Source organism: Dendropsophus ebraccatus, chromosome 13 (genome assembly GCF_027789765.1).
Source record: "Dendropsophus ebraccatus isolate aDenEbr1 chromosome 13, aDenEbr1.pat, whole genome shotgun sequence".
In the NCBI taxonomy this organism is placed as follows: domain Eukaryota; kingdom Metazoa; phylum Chordata; class Amphibia; order Anura; family Hylidae; genus Dendropsophus; species Dendropsophus ebraccatus.
Genome location: NC_091466.1, coordinates 20,630,878 through 20,644,421, shown reverse-complemented (window position 1 = coordinate 20,644,421; position 13,544 = coordinate 20,630,878). Strand labels below are relative to the sequence as shown.

At 43.9% G+C, this 13,544-nt stretch overlaps 1 pseudogene; it reads right to left on the bottom strand.

Moving 5' to 3' along the window:
• Positions 1 to 707: 707 nt before the first annotated feature.
• On the bottom strand, positions 708 to 12,810 carry LOC138770781 (cholinesterase-like; annotated as a pseudogene).
• Between the last annotated feature and the right edge of the window lie 734 nt (positions 12,811 to 13,544).

The following is a 13,544-nucleotide window of genomic DNA, read 5'->3' as shown; positions in this document are numbered from 1 at the left end:
GTAATCATCCCGTGGAATAGAAGGCAACGATTAGCCGACATTGTTCGTGACGGCTGATCGTTGCGTCGTTTGTCTTTCAAACATGTTGAAAGACAAACGACCAGGATAGCAGCGATCTGCTGCCATCGCTTCTTGGAATAGGAGCGGTGGCAGCAGACCGCCACTATCCTCTATGGGCTGCTTGGACAATCTAGCGATCACCTGGGCAGCCCCCTGCGGCCCCTCCCTGTCTCACCGGCTGGCTGCTGCCGCGTGGAAAAGCGGCGGCAGTAAGTGGGGAATAGGGCCCTTAGACCTGGAACGATTAAAACTCTCTCTCTCTCTCTCTCTCTCTCTCTCTCTCTCTCTATATATATATATATATATATATACAGTATTTTTGTAATGTGACAGTGACCATTTAATCACCAGAATCACCTATATCTCTTATTTAGAAGGATTGTTCAAGTTTACAAAAACATGTCCGCTTTCTCCCAGGAATGGCACAACTCTTGTCTCCAGTTGGGATCTTAATGAGCTGCACCATGAGGGCCGAATACTGACAAAACTACTAACAAATTACTAAGCAGGAACCCAGCCTGACTGTTCCGTTATCTAGCTGGAGGACAGATAGAAAGAACTTTTAGCACAGCTTCAGACTACATGGGGTTTGTTTGTAGTCTGTAACCATGGAGACACATACGGCTATATAGGAACTGTAGACAAAACAGGATTATTATTATTTTATTGATTTATTTTTTCAAACAAAACTATTTTTGAACGTTGCTTCATATTTTATTAGATGCTTTTAGGCAATAAAAATTGCTTGCGGAGGCAGATAAACTCATAGACATGTAGAGAAGAGTCTCAATATAGATGTATGTAATCGGTTATCAGGTTATTAAATCTACCATAATATCAAGGGATGTATTATCCAGTCTACATTTGTAAGAAGAAGGGCACAGAAGAGCCCCATGAATCCTATCTGCCCTTCCCCACAATACTCACCTGGCCCGGCGCAGTCCCTCTCATTTCTTTATTCTCCCAGCTCTCTGGCACACAAATGATGTCACTCGGCGCCAGGAAGCTGTGGCAGGCCAGGTGAGTATGTGTATAAGGGGAGTCTTGTGACTGGAGGTGCAATGCTGCCTCCAGCCACGAGAGGGAGTGCCAGAGCATCACAAAATGTAACTGTGAGCCTTAAATTTTGCGGGCCCCCTTAGTGCACGGGCCCTATAGCAGTGGCATGCTCTGCCTTTATGGTAGCTACACCACTGATAGTAAGTAGAGAAGCTCCAAAGCACAAATTTCTGTTCTATCAAGAAAATATTGGTAAAAAGAAAAGAAGACGACTTTTGAGAGCAAGTAGTGTATGTTTCCTTATATGAGTCGAGATTTAAGTTCCCCGCTTCACTTCACTTCAGCAGCACAGTTCACTGTAGGATTTACCTTCATGTATCTAGGAGCAAAAAGAGAAAGGATTACAATTATTATTGGATTAAATATATGTTCATTGGATGTGCTTTTACTGTTTATTAATACAGCAAAAAAAAAAAATCAACTGGTGCCAAAAAATTATCTAGATTTGTAGTAATTGACTTCAATTAAAACATTTCCAGTCTTCCAGTACTTATCAGCTACTGTATGTCTTGCAGGAAGTGGTATATTCTTTCCAGTCTGACACAGTGCTCTCTGCTGCCACCTTTGTCCATGTCAGGAACTGTCCAGAGCAAGAGAAGTTTTCTATGGGGATTTACTACTGTTCTGGACAGTTCCTGTTATGGACATACAGAAGCTGATAAGTATTGGAAGACTGGAAATGTTTTAATTGAAGTCAATTACTACAAATCTAGATAATTTTTTGGCACCAGTTGATTTTTTTTTTTTTGCTGTATTAATAAACAGTACAAGAAATGTACAAATCTGTGGTACTTTCTGACACCAGTTAATGAAAAATCCTGGCGTGCCCCTTTAAGTAGCAATTTGTAGCGATGACCTTGTAACATAAAAGTTGTTTACATGTTATCCCTTCCAAATTTCAGCATTTGACACTGTAAAAAAGACTAGTATGGTAAATAGCACATGGTGGTTGGGGAGGGGGGGTCCCTGTTATGGATCTTGTATATGGGATGTGGAGCAACCTAGCAATTATCGAGTGTCCTTTAAAACGGCCTTGACACGGCACATGTAACTGAGTGGCCGGGCCGTACAAAGTTCCTTGTATTGTTTATGCACCATTTAAATACATTGCTATCTGCCACACATCCCCTGTTTACACAGGGAGATATGTGTCCAATACATGAGGATTCATTGGTCTGCACAAGATGCGATCAGCTGTTTTTTTCCCGCTCCTCGGCTGATCGCTGACAATTTTACATGGGCTGAAATTGCTGAATATCATCAGCCGAATGAGCGTTGCTGATAATCTTAGATGTGACCCTTCCCTTTCTCTAAAGCCAGCACACAGTTTCCATTGTCCTATATGAGGCCATGTTCACACAACGTAAGTAAGTTCAGTAGTAATCACGGCCATTGTTGCTGATTTTCATCAACGGCTAGCAGCGCTGCAAACAACTGACATGTCAGTTTTCTGTGTCCGCTATTCATTGAATAGCTCCGGCCGCACGCTCTTTTGTGTGCAGAGGCGAATTGGGATGCAGGCGTGCACAGATGCCACCGCACCGAATTCAGCAGCAGTGAAAATCATACGGTACTGGGATGATCTTCTCTGACACCGGAACTGCCGGTGTCTTACGCCATGTGAATATGGCCTAAGTGTAGAAACGGCAACAGCAGAACAGAACTCCCCACAGCACACTTTGGAGCGAGCGGCCGGTGCCGCTCGCTCCACAGTGTGCACTGACAGGGTTTTCAGCGGCCGCTATTTACTGACATGTCAGTTTTCTATGGCGCCGCGAGAGATCCCGGCCGGAGCGTATACTATGTGTATACGCTCTGGCTGGGATTCCATAGAAGACAAGGCCGTTGTTGCCGATTACAACTGCCATACTTTTACGAAAATATACATTGTGTGAACATAGCCTATGGCTGCACTCGAGCTCATCTCTGTAGAGCAGTCAAAACCTCTAAGCGCTGCCTGAAGTCTCCAGCTTGGGCATGGGTGGATTTAGGCGGTGTAAGAAGGAGGGGACACATTTTATTGATAAAAAAGATGTTCTGTTTCAGAAGCGTAAAGGTATGCTCACTGCTTTTAAGGCATTTTTTTTAAAAGCTCCCATTAATTTCAGTGCGAGTTCCAGTTGGAAGCAGTCTAATTAGTGACAGGACTTCTTTTTCAGGACAGTTTTTTTTTTTTTTTTTTTTAACATTCTTTATTATAGTGTGAACATACCCATACATCTGAGTTATTGGTTGACATTTAGGTATCATCTAAGAGATCAGACAGTACATTGATTACTGCAGGTGTAGAGGGTTTGTGGTGGTGGAAAATAGGGAGCAGTTATAATAAATAGGAACACCAGAGATAGGTGGAGAACAAACAATAGGAAATCTTTTTCTTTGGCACCGAGAGAGCTTGTCCCTCTCCTGCGCCAACACAATGCTTACAAAAGAGGGGCTGCCAATGTAACGACTGGGGTTGTGGATCCGCAGAACCACTGCAAGCAATGGTGTAACCGCACCAGGGAGCAGAGCCTAAGCAGCTGCTGGTCTTCACCAGAGCCCACCACAAGATGGGACGGAATTGCTGCGACAGGCGACCCCAGGACCCTTGGCTTGCTAGCGGTGCTGGGCGAGGTGCAGCTGGAGACCCGTAGGCAGGACAGCAGGCAAGAATGCATCAGGACTCACTGCTAGAAACCACAGCTAGGAACCACGGGCAGGAAAGCTCAGACCACAATGCCGAGGTAGCATTTGCAGTGGATCCAACGGTGGGGTCAGGACAGGGGCAGGAATTTATAGGGAAGTGCTTGGTGCATAAAGCCAATCAAGAGCATACTGCCCCTATAATTTCTCTGAGCTGACGCATACATGGCCCTAGGAGACAGAGGGAGCGAGCAGGAGTGTGGAGCGGTGAGGCGCCTTGCAGGGCCAAAGGGGAGGCAGTGCCGGGCTCAGGCATGTGGGCTCCAGCGTCCATGTTTGCAAGAGAGGCGAGGGAGTGGGTGCGGTGGTGGCCCGGAGCACAGGACACTGCCACAGGCGTTACAGGTAATACCCATCTCTATATATCTATGACAGAAGTCATGTCAAGGATTTTTTTAGTCAACAGATTGTTTTATCAATAAATTGGTTTAAACACCACCACCAATGGCATCTATAATATGGCAGAAAATAAATTAGGCATAATCCTTGTGTACGTTTCTAAAAGTAAAATATAATATCATAAAAAAACAAAAAATTTTGGCTGCCCACTCACCATTTTTTCTCTAGTTGAGGGTAGAAGGAATTCCAGAACTGACATTTTTGACTGTTCCATTTTTGCTTAACATCAATGAGGTCCAATTTCATATCGGCATATCTCTGCTCTTCAGCTGTATACTGCGGCCACATAAATTCATCATCACTTGGATTTCTACATGACATAAAAATATTTATAAAAATGCAAAAACAAAAACCTATTATTATACACCCAGTTAGAAAATTCTTGCAGTTACAGAAATAGAGAATCTTCATCTTTTAATCAATGGTGGAGAGCAGCCAAAAAGAGCCTTACTAGTTCTGGAGAACCTGTCTTGTGTTATTAGACAGATGTAACTGAGAACTGGACAGAAACTTATTTTACACACAGCTATTCTTTTTATTTCAGGAAGAAGGAGATATAGGTGAAGGAGGGGGTATTTATTCACTGGCATTATGTGAGCAGAAAAGGCAGCAAGGAAGGGGTTACACTAATCATTGAACTTTTGCCACTACAGAGAAGGTTAAAGGAGAAGTCCGGCCAAAATTTATTTTTTATATGTTATTACTTATGGAAAGTTATACAATTTTCTAATGTACATTAATTATGGGAAATGCTCATATACTGCTATTTCCCTTAATTTAGTGTATCAGGAAGTGTTAGAATTTTCTCAGAAGCAGTGACGTCACGACGAATGGTGTAATTCCTATGGAGTGTCCAGCAGGGGGCGCTCTCTAAATAGAAGTCAATGAGTACCATTGACATCTATATATAGTGCGCCCCTGCTGGACACTCCATTGGAATTACAATGGATGTGTGTATGTAATGTAATGTACTGTACTTTGCGATTGAATACATTTATGGAATACTTTGGGGAGCAAGTGTCCTTGCTCCCTAAAGTATCCCATAAATGTAATCAATAAATACATTTGCAGGGCACCGAGCAGGAAGGGAGAGAAGTGCCATCTACCTCCCCTTCCCTGCTCGGTGCTGGGCACATATACAAAATACTACTCCACCATTATCTGCAGATAATGGGGGAGTAGTACCTGTGCTATCTTATCGCCGCCCGCGCCGCCGCTCACACAAGTGCCGCCCGCTCCGCCGCCGCCGCTCACAGTAGTGCCCCCTCCTCCTCCGCTCCCCCTCCTCCTCAAAACACTATGGCCCCGCTGACTCCCCGCCGCCCCTCACACTATCCGGCCGGCCACCGCTCTCTGCTCCTGCAGGCCAGCCGCGTCAGCCCTCACCCACACCGGCCTGGGACACCAGGAAGCACCAGGAGCGCCGTGCTGCCGGCCGGTGTGGGTGAGGAGCGGCACGGGCAGGCGGCAGGGAGTCAGCGGGGCCATAGTGTTTTGAGGAGGAGGGGGAGCGGAGGAGGAGGGGGCACTACTGTGAGCGGTGGCGGCGGAGCGGGCGGCACTTGTGTGAGCGGCGGCGCGGGCGGCGATAAGATAGCACAGGTACTAGTGTACTAGTAGTACTGTGTATATGTGCCCAGCAGGGAGGGAGGGGGAGGTAGATGGCACTTCTCTCCCTCCCTGCTCGGTGCCCAGCAAATGTATTTATTGATTACATTTATGGGATACTTTAGGGAGCAAGGACACTTGCTCCCCAAAGTATTCCATAAATGTATTCAATTGCAAAGTACAGTACATTACATTACATACACACATCCATTGTAATTCCAATGGAGTGTCCAGCAGGGGCGCACTATATATAGATGTCAATGGTACTCATTGACTTCTATATAGAGAGCGCCCCCTGCTGGACACTCCATAGGAATTACACCGTTGGTCGTGACGTCACTGCTTCTGAGAGAATTCTAACACTTCCTGATACACTAAATTAAGGGAAATAGCAGTATATGAGCATTTCCCATAATTAATGTACATTAGAAAATTGTATAACTTTCCATAAATAATAACATATAAAAAATTAATTTTGGCCGGACTTCTCCTTTAAGTTATAGAAGGGCAGAATATTACACCAGTAAAATAAAACAGAAAAAAACAAGGGCACCGGCGCCTCGTGTCTTACTGTGGCAGACTCTGATCAGACAAAGAGTGAACAATTGCACTCACCTAGTAGCCCCTTGGGCTGTGTGCATATCACCCCACTGGGGTATCCAGGATTCCATGTGAATGAGGTAGCAATGGAAGCTGAAGACTGCAGCCAAGTGTATCGTAAACGGGATACTCCCAACCAGGGGCCCGTGTTGAAGACAATAAGATTAAAAGAAAAAAACTTCGATACTTGTAAACAGCGCTGTCTCCAAAAATATCCAAGGCTACACCAAGATGGTGAAAAACAAATACATATTTATTAAAAAGCACAAAGTTTACGCGTTTCAGGAGTTACATAATCTCCCTTCATCAGAACAGTGCACTGTTCTGATGAAGGGAGATTATGTAACTCCTGAAACGCGTAAACTTTGTGCTTTTTAATAAATATGTATTTGTTTTTCACCATCTTGGTGTAGCCTTGGATATTTTTGGAGACAGCGCTGTTTACAAGTATCGAAGTTTTTTTCTTTTAATCTAATATTACACCAGGGCTCTGTGGCTATACAGCAGTAAGTACACTGGCATTTATCCAAGGGACAATTGTCCTGAGCCTTATGCGAGGTGAGAGATGAAAGTAAAGCTTTCATTTACTTTTCAGGAACAGTGTGGACCACCATCAGTAGGCAGACTGGCTTAGCTTGCAGATAAACAGCCCAAGCTTTCTCAGGCCTTTTCTCTCTCTATCACATAGTACATACAAAGCCTCACCCTAACTTCCTGTGTTTAGTCCTGACCTAGCTGTTAGTAGAGACAGATTTCCTCCCCGAAACAACTCAGCGGCCATTAGATTACAGAGAAGTGAGACATGTGGGGGGAAAGAAGAATCAGAATGTTGAATTTTAAACAGCATGTTGGATTTAAAAAGAACTGGTCATGTCCCTCTGCCCTCACACACCTTCCTCAGGAACTGACTGGAGAGAAGAACTGTGATCTGAAGGGAGTTCAAATTACGTTTGCTGTGACAGTTATCCTATCACACGGAAGGGGATATTCCCTGTGTCCTCCTACCACCCAAACTACACGATTGACAACCTGAGTGCAGGATTAAGCCATCAACCTATATGGTCCTGATTACAGATGAAGTTTATCAGAGATGAATATGTTGGTGTTGTCATGCACATACATCCCACAGTACCATAGAAGGTTTACCCTTTTCTTGCAAAGTTGGCCCAGATTTTCATCATCCGTTTAGAGAACACCTGCTCTTGAGTTGAGAAATGTTTGGGTAATATAAGTGGTTGTCCAAATAATATGGGCAATTCAGCACTATGGATCACACCCATCCACTCTGGAAGACCTTCATTGGATGGACGATGATCATATTCATAGACGTATAGGTTGTTTTTAGCCTTTGACGCAAAGTTTGCAAAATACTTTGAAGGACAAGTAAAAGAGTGGTCTCTCATTATTTGCTCCATAGCCTCCCGATTCTTTTCATTGTTCCGTTCATCGTCCCAGTCTCTATAGAGTAACATCATACATTCTACAGAAAGTTCATCTGCTCGTGGGAAGAAATGTCTCAAACCTTTTTTAAGTTCTTCCGTGGTGATTAGACTTTGATTTTTTACGCTAAATCCTGGTGCACCATAAATCGTAAATGGGTTACCATCATCTTTGGTTGCTCCTATTAAAATGTCAATATTCTTGACTGAATGTTTTATTAGGTTTTCGGGGAGATCTGTTAAAAAATCATTGTCCAAAACCGGAGCAAAATGAGTCAGAGCAAATTCAGTCTCACCTGAGAATTGCTTCTCGACTAATTCTTGGACCTGTACTTTTTGTAGACAGGCTATAGTTGCATCATCGTCACCTTCTGTAGGACATTTGAGAAGCTTCGCTAATTGTAAGGTTAACCTTCTTGACCTTTCATGGGAATTCATTGCTCAATGTGCTGTTGGTGTTCCACTTTGAATAATGGCTCTTTGGAAATAAGACTGGCTTCCAAGACTTATTACATGATACCCTACAGAAGCACTTCCAGCACTTTGTCCAAAAATTGTAATACTCTCTGGGTTTCCACCGAAAGCTGCAATGTTTTCATGGACCCATTGAAGAGCCAGTCTTTGATCAAACAAACCTGCATTTCCTGGAGCCATTGCAGTTCCTTGAAGAGCCAAGAAGCCTAGTGCTCCAACTCGATAGTTCATTGACACTACAATCACTTTCTCAGAAGCTGCCATCACGCTTCCATCATATATGTCTATAGACGAGGTGCCGCAACCGAAGCCTCCTCCATAGATGAACACCATCACAGGCGCTGGCTTAGACAGTGATTCTGGAACCCACACATTCAGATTAAGACAGTCCTCACTCATTTCATTTTTAACTGACCACATATCCGTCCCGGATATTTCAGTGTAAAAGTCGTCATTGATCTGATGGCAAGAGTTTCCATAGGCAGTGGCTTTGTAGATGCCATGCCATGACGCCCGTGGTTCTGGCTTTTTGAATCTTTTTTCCCCTGTTGGTGCTTCTGCATATGGGATTCCTAAATAGGCTATGACAGTGTCAGATATCACAGACCGTATTAGTCCACTCACTTTGCCTTGCCTTGTTTCTACAATTGTTTCATCTTCTGCCATAACATATAGAGCAAGTAGAGATAATATTGCAAATCTGCAGAACCACATGTTTGTGCCCATATCTGTGATTTAAAAAAAATGATATATTTATATAAGTTACTTTTCATGGAGGATACAGGACTTTCTATGACATATATAGTATTTCTTTCAAATAAAAAAGTATTCCTGCAGTATAATGTTTTTTTTTTTTTTTTTTTTTTAACTTGGCTCAGAGTACTATGTATATAAAACTGTCATTCAGATGACTCCTGGTCCCTTCTGCTTCCTGGATCCTGTAATGTTTTGTTCCTGCAGAGACTGCCTACTCAGTATCCACAGTGACCACCTGCGATAGCGGACAATTCCAGTAGGGACAGTCAAAAGCTAGGGGAATGCAGCCGTGTCACAGAGGGGAGGGGGTTTCATCACACTGGGGACTACTGGGCGGAATAGACCGGCGCCGTGCACAGGAACCAGACAGCAGTTCACAAAATTTAACGCAGCATCACATGCCGGCGCTGATCGGTTCATGTACAAAATTTACAGCAATGTACCTGATGGTTCATTCGCACTAAAGGGGTTATCTGGATAGGTAAAATACATGCTGAATCATTCCCCTTCCAAGATTTGTTCCATTCTTATCTTTTTGGTCTCCTTCCCCCTGTTCTGAGCCTGCTGATTTGTGCTGAAGACACAGACAACTGTGTGAACTATTCTCTCCACCTCGCCCTCCTCTCCCCTCCCTTCCAAGATTGCTCATGTAAACACATGTAAACAGCCTCCTCAGCCTCCGGGAGGGATAATCACTGTAGGGTCAGCAACAACTAGACCTCAGATTACCAACAACTAGCCCTCCTGGCATTACAGAGTGCAGAAACAGCCAGCCATGCAGCTGTTTACATGAACTGTCCCAGAAGGGATGGGGGAGGAGGTGGAGAAGGGGCTCACACACAGTTTTCTTTGTCTTCGGCACAAAGCAGCAGGCTTAGAACTGGGTGAAGGAGACCAAAAAGATAATTGTTAGTCTCCTGGAGGGGTGGTGATTCAACATGTATTTTACCTAATCTGATAAGTAGCCAGGGATTCCTAAATCTTTACCTTTTATCAGAATTTGATTTTTAATTGGTGTGTCTAGTACTTTTATATTAATAACCAATTGTTAGAATAGGTCACCAATATACTGTTGATGGTGGTTTGACTCCCAGCCCCCTTTAGATTAGCTTATTGGAGGAGCCTCAACACTCATTTGAGAGCTGTGGCCTCTACATGTCGTGCTGGGCACTGCTGTGTGCATTCACTTTACCAGGATGAGCTGCAATACCAGCTACACCTAATACCACAACTATAGACCTACACCTGGTTAGAATAAAATAGGACACAGCACTCGAGTGAAGACAGTGGCTCCTCCAATCAGCTGACTGGCAGAGTTGCTGATAATCAGACCCCCACTGAACAGATACTGACGGCCTCTCCTAAAGCTGCGTTTACACGGAGCGATAATTCGCCCAATCGTACAATTAACGATTTCAAAGTAATTTTTTTTTTAATAACGATCAGCGTTTAGACGGAACGATATATCTTACGGAAAAATCGTTTTGCGATCGCTAAAGCCTATCTCGCACATAGGTTTAATCGGTGAACGACTGTTTACACGGAACGATCTGTGAATTTTTTGCGAACAACGATTTAAGAACATGTTGTAAGATCAAAATAAACGATTTCTCGCTCGTCGTTTGAACGTTCGCTGCGTTTACACGTACAATTATCGTTTGAATTTGATTGTTATCGTGCAGATTCGCACGATAATCGTTCCGTGTAAACGCAGCATAAGGATAGTTTATCAATATAAAAGTCATGGGAAACCTTTTAAAGTGATATTGTCACTTAAATAAACTTTATGATTGGGCTTAGTGCTGTGATCCCCTCAAATCACTAGATAGAGCCAGAAGAAGCAGATGGCTGTGTCCTTCACTCTCCAGCTCTCCAGCTCATCTGAATTATTGCAGGAGGCTGGCTCCATTGTTATTATATAGAACCTGCGTCCTGCAATAATTCCGATCAGGTGGCGAGCTGGAGAGTGAAGCACACAGCCATCTGCTATATCATACACTCTACTTATTGCAGTAGATGGGCTCCATAAACTTATAATAGAGGCCATTTACTGCAATAGGACGGACTGAGGGCTAACTGGGAAGCGAAGCCCCCTGCTATAAATATATACCATATTTCCCGGCGTATAAGGTGACTGGGTGTATAAGACGACTCCTGACTTTTAAAGAGATTGTCAGGGGTTCGCCTTAAACACCGGAAAATGTTAACACCTGCCTGACCGAAGCCCTGCTGCGGTCAGGCAGGGGTTAACTGCAGCTAAATTGATAAAACACCAAACAGTTAACTCACCTGGGCCCGTTCCCGGCCTCCACGCGTCTTCGCTTCCGCTCCCATTCCTGGCGCAGCCAGTGTGATGTACACTGACTGCGCAGGGGATGCCTGAAGCTCTCCCGAGCAGCCGAGCGTCTAATCGGAGACACTCAGCTGCTCGGGAGAGCTTCCTAAGAATGACAGAGGCTTCGGGAGGCTCTGGAAGTACCCAAAGCCTCTGTCATTTTTCCGAAGCTCTCCCGAGCAGCTGAGTGTCTCCGATTAGACGCTCGGCTGCTCGGGAGAGCTTTGGGCATCCCCTGCTCAGTCAGTGTACATCACACTGGCTGCGCCGGGAACAGGAGCAGAGAAGAAGACGCGCGGAAGTCGGGAACGGGCTCAGGTGAGTTAACTGTTTTTTTTTTTTTTTTAAATGGTCGCCCAATACGGTGGGGTTGCGGGCCGTTTATAGGTTTTTAAGAGAAATTAATGCTCTGTATCAGAACAACAAAGCTCCAGATATACATCATTCTGCACAGAATTTGTGATCTATTTAAAATATAGGAGAAATATATATATATATATATATATAATGCTCCCCTGTTGGAAAACATAACAAACATCTTATGTTTACCCCTGCTGACTGTAGCCGCTGCCATTTCTGAAATTGTCTGATAGTGACAGCCTGCTCAGCCAATCACTGACCATGGGACGTCTCAGTCAGTGATTGGATGAGCAGGCTCTCACTGCTGAGATAAGTCAATCTTGGAAGTGGTTGCGACTACAGTCAGCAGGGACACCGGAGACACCACAACAGGACACCGGGGTAGAGGTAAGCATGATGGTGCGTTTACACAGGCAGATTTATCTGAAAGATTTTTGAAGCCAAAGTTAGGAACAGACCTCTGCTCTTTTTAGATCCATTCCTGGTTTTGGCTTCCAAAATCTGTCAGATAAATCTGCCTGTGTAAACACACCATAAGGGGGGAGACTTATCAAACATGGTGTAAAGTGAAACTGGCTCAGTCAGATACTGGCTGACCAATCAGATTCCACTTCTCATTCCTCACAGACTCTTTGGAAAATGAAAAGTGGAATCTGATTGGTTGCTAGGGGCAACTGAGCCAGTTTCACTTTACACCATGTTTGATAAATCTCCCCCAAGATGTTTATTTTGTTTTCTAGCTGGGTACCATTACAAAAAAAGTTTCTTAATGCTGGACAACCCCTTTAAGTAAACAATTCATAATATAAAACAATTCAAATCCTTACTCTAGGTTACCATTATTAAGCGAGTACACAGGGAAACTATGTCTCTGGAGGACCTAGCCTGTCCATCCATACACAAAGCACCTATTGATGATGAGAGAACCATAGAATACATACATAACAATATATACAGTCATAGCAATGGCCTCGTCTTACTCACCCTCTATGTAACCGGTCTATGTTTTGGCTTTTTGATCATTACCAAACTCTTTTTAAATCATTTTAGTCTCCACCCTTAAAGATAAACTCAACTGTGCAAATAATTCATACTAAGGTTCATGGCCCAGAGCCCAAATAAATGGGGACATTTCAGGGTAAAATGTCATCAGATTAAATATTAACGGGGCTGAGATAAAAGAAGCTATGGGTTACTGTGAGGATATCATTGCTGTGAGACGCCAATCAGCAAACAGACAAACCTTACTGACCAAACCTTCTTCTATGTCACTTACAAACATATTAAAAAGATTAGGATCCAGAACAGACCCTTGTGGACACCACTTTCAGTCTCTGCTAGGAATATACACCATAAACAATAACCCTCGGATATCTATCAGCCAAATGCAATTCCATGGAAGTCCAATTTTTGATAACGGTTTACGTGAAACTGCAGTCAACATAGGCGATGTCCACAGCACCACCATGTTTTTGACATAAAGAAATCAATCAGTTTAATATGACTTGCCCTCAGTAAATTACTGTATTTTCCGGTGTATAAGGCGACTGGGCGTATAAGATGACCCCTGACTTTCAATCAGATTTTCAGGGATTCGCCTTATACGACGGAAAATGTTAACCCCTTCCTGACCGCAGCGCTGCTACGATCAGGCAGGGGTTAACTGCAGCTAAATGAATAAAATAACAAACAGTTAACTCACCTGGGCCCGTTTCCGACCTCCGCCCTTCTTCTTTTCCGGTCCCGTTCCCCGGCACAGGCAGTGTGAC